The sequence below is a fragment of the Hippocampus guttulatus genome, chromosome 2 (genome assembly GCF_054856545.1).
Source record: "Hippocampus guttulatus isolate MCC_2025c chromosome 2, RoL_Hgut_1.0, whole genome shotgun sequence".
In the NCBI taxonomy this organism is placed as follows: Eukaryota; Metazoa; Chordata; class Actinopteri; order Syngnathiformes; family Syngnathidae; genus Hippocampus; species Hippocampus guttulatus.
This window is the reverse complement of record NC_141262.1, coordinates 31,189,853-31,193,751: the sequence shown is the minus strand read 5'-3', so window position 1 is coordinate 31,193,751 and position 3,899 is coordinate 31,189,853. Positions and strand designations below refer to the sequence as shown.

Below are 3,899 nucleotides of genomic sequence, written 5' to 3'. Positions count from 1 at the left end.
GGCCACGTTTTACTGCCTCTCAATAAATGTTTGACAGTATCTTAGTTTCCCCTTAACAGTGAAGTCACAAATCCATCTCTTCTACCGCGACATGCCAAAGAGCTTTTTATTCTCACACACACACACACACACACATTCTGTGTGTGTGTGTGTGCGTGTGTGTGTATGTATCTCTCTCTCTCTCTATAAGACATTTAACATGAAGCATTACAATCAGCAATGCAGCAATTATTAAACACATGGCTTTGCTTTAGGGGAAGTTGTAGGCAGCGAGTCACTCATAATGAAGTACCTAGAGGTTCTGCTACGTCCAATCACGTGCTGGCAGGTCAGCTCCGTGCACTGTGTTTTCATATGACTGACAAGGTTTCATCCACACCATGACTGCGGCGGCAAATGTTTTGGCGATTAAATAATCTTGCCAGGCTTCCGTGATATTCACGGCCTATCGCGTTTGTCTAGTCCACCCTGCGGAATTGTCATGACCATCCCATTTTGTACATAGTGGCCTAAAACGAGATCGCCGGCAACACAGCTTAAAAATAGCCTCAGAGCCATTAATGGATAGGGAGGCAAGAAAATAATAGTTTCATTTTATCTTTTGGAACTGGTGGAGGACAAAGTGCTATTTTTTCCCCCAAGACCCCAAATCCCTGGTTTTACCCCTGCCTGTTTGTTTTGGTAACCCAGGGGACATATATCACATGGTATCAGATGGGATTTTGGATGAATGCATCTTGTCCCAGGTCATTGCATTCACCCCACTGTAACACCTCCTTCCCACATCGGTCTGTCTCTTTTCTATTTATTCCACTCACACAGTCTGACTTTTTGCCCCTGTGGATTAAATTGAAGCGATGGAAACATCCCTGAAGTATCTGCTCAGGAATGTCATCTGCAAGGAGAACGCCACAACCTTTCCATGCAGAATTTGGAAAATGGTTAATCAGAATTTTGCTTTTAAGAAGGGAAAGAAAAACAAAGCAAAAACGTACAGGCTTTTTCAACCCTTTTTTGTCACTAAGCGGACGCCGCAATATCGTCTGGACATTGGGGTCACGGTCTCTGGATTGGAAGAGAAGGTAGGTCGTCTCTCTTTATTTAGAAGGGGGTTGGGACTACAGCACAATGATCTGGAACTCCCGATACGGGTCAATCCGTGCCTGTACAACCAAGTGTCCGTTTGGTTGGCATTGTCATAGTGACCAGTGAGGGTTGGACTTGGTCAAGGCTGCTCTTTTTCCTAGATTTTGTTTGAAACCTTAATGGATGGAATTCTTCAGTGCATCTGGTTAATGTAAAGGGTCCGTGTTTGCTTTTTGCAGATGCTGGTTCTGCTTGCCTTATCAGGCTATGATCTTCAATTTGCAGCTGAGTGTGAAGTGGCTGGGATGTGAATCATCACGTCCAAATCTGAGACCGTGGTCCTTTTTGTCAGAAAATGTTGGCTCTCTCTCTTTCTTGTTGCCCAGGTGGAGAAGTTCAAGTATTTTGGACTCTTGTTCACAAGACAGACACTTTGATTGACATGTTGATTTAGCATCAGTCTGCTGGCGATTTTCCAGGGAATTTACGTTCCACCTTCCCCAAGCTTGGCCGGCCGGGTGAACAAGATTGGCTGAAAGAAGTTCCGGAGTATATGGGGCCTAGATACCCTTTGGACCAGTCATTCTGTGGAAGAAACACTGCGCTCTCCCTTTGAGATAGCGTAAGAAGGGCTTGATCATTTGGGAGAGGCTCAGTGTAGAGCCACTGCTCCACTTCAGAGCAGCCAGTTTGATGCGGTGGGTCGGGCATCTGGTGCCTCCCTGGTGAGCTGTTTCATGCACATCCCACCCGGAGAAGAACCCAGAGGAGGAGGAGACCTAAGACACACTGAAGAGACTGTTTGGTAAGAACGTGGATCGATAGATTCAAGAAGTTTAGTTTCAGTCGATCCATACTTTTTCTACACTGCGTATCCTATTCAAAATCATGCTAGTGGCTGGAGCCAATACAGTACCAGCTAACTTTAGACTGGATTGCATAAAGATCTTTGTGGACCACTACAATAGCAATGAGCTTCGATTCACTTCAACAAGGATTTAATGTCTTAATTCCATAAACAGCCCTGCGATTGGCTGGCAACCGGTTCAGGGTGTCCCCCGCCTACTGCCCGAAGACGGCTGGGATAGGCTCCAGCACCCCCCGCGACCCTAGTGAGGATTAAGCGGTTCGGAAAATGGATGGATGGATGGATTCCATAAACATTTTTTGTTAGCAAGATGACCTTTCTCGACAGAAGTTTTTAAAAAATGATTTCAAGAATAATTATCCTGCCTAGATGAATGTGTTAGTTTAGCTACCGGTAAATTATATTATAGCATATTTTGCCACTGGTGAAGAGGTAGGATTACTTACTGCCAACTGTACTAGCAGTACCGCAGTACATCTCGTTTCAGAATAGTACAAACAGACTAATGGAGGCCATGCACACGACTACACAACAGATGAGGAATGTCCAGTGGTCTAATTTTTCCTCTTTGCTTCGGATGTTTTATTTTACTCTCAATAAAATGCTGTGCATCAAGTAATCCCAAATTTTCAACTGGATTATTTCATCTATCGAGATCAAGGATTTGTGTGATATCAATCCTGCGTTGAGCATGAGCATGTCCAATCAATCAAGTAAAAACTTGAGATTGTGCACATTTCCAGATGTTGTGACCCATGACACATCACTCAAATAAAAAAGGTATCCATGCATATTTTCATGGTGATACCAAAAGCTGTCAAAAGTCAGTGCGTGACTTTATGTTATGAAATGTCTTCAATAGACAGTGTAATTAGTGTCCTCCGTGTGGCATGGCCCTGTAAATTATTGTGATTGGTGAAGACACACAGGTCTCCACCCTTGAGCAGATTTAATTTCACACATGCGGGGTGAGGTGTCTGCAATTCCTCCTCCACCCTGTCATTGTTTGCTCTGCTGTTAAGTGTGAATATGTGCAAAAAATCCTAGTCCTTTTCTCGCTCCAATAAGTACTGTACTGTCTGTTGTCATGCCAACTGTTCACTACGTGACTATCTTGACAAGTTCTCTACGTGCATGTCCGTTAAAAGCCAACATTATTCATATTCTAAGTTCGACAAGACGCCACCTCATTTTCATCAACGGTATCATAAAAGTGGAAGGGGCATGACCGCTATGTGTTTTTCTGTGTCGTGTTAAGTTACATAGCAAATGACATTCTTTGAAGTCACAGCAAATTTTTGTCTTGCAACATTTTGACCCTCCAATTACTGCTGCACTCATGTCTGATGTTCACACGCTTACCTTTTGTCAGAATGAGGTAATGTGGGCAACCTGGGGCACTTTGATGGCCTGGATGTGCACCAATGTCAATATGAATACAGACTTTCCAATATGTGCTTCATATTCACTTCAAACAAATGCAGACATGGTGAATTCCTTGTCCAGACGCTGAAGCACGCTGAGAATGGAATGGAAATCCTATCAATTTGAGGGCTGCATCTTGTGGCACTGCAAAACACAAAGCCACAGTCTTCAAATGCACTAAACCACTTAAAGTGCACTCATGTTTGGCCTTCCTTTTCTTGGAAGTCCGACACTTCTTTGGCCTTTGTTCTCGTAGCACACGCGCACACACACACACACAAGCAGACACACGCACACATACATGCATATATATATACATATACATATATACTGTATATACTGTATATGTATATATAGGTGGACTTTGAAACGAGCAACTGGAGGAACAAACAATCTGTTGGGTGGACCTTTACCAGGACATGGTATCCTTCTGTGTCTCTTTAACAACTGATTCAATTTCCTAGGTTGCAGGGCCCACAACACATGGCGGTGAAAGGATTGGCTTTGGGTCCTGTGACCT

General features: G+C 43.7%; 1 long non-coding RNA gene across 1 annotated transcript; it reads right to left on the bottom strand.

Moving 5' to 3' along the window:
- Positions 1–1,082: 1,082 nt before the first annotated feature.
- On the bottom strand, positions 1,083–3,899 carry LOC147209572 (uncharacterized). The gene is made up of 3 exons (XR_015100307.1): positions 3,793–3,899; positions 3,317–3,523; positions 1,083–1,875 (listed from the first exon to the last, which is right to left on the bottom strand). It is a non-coding gene; the product is annotated as an uncharacterized LOC147209572 (long non-coding RNA).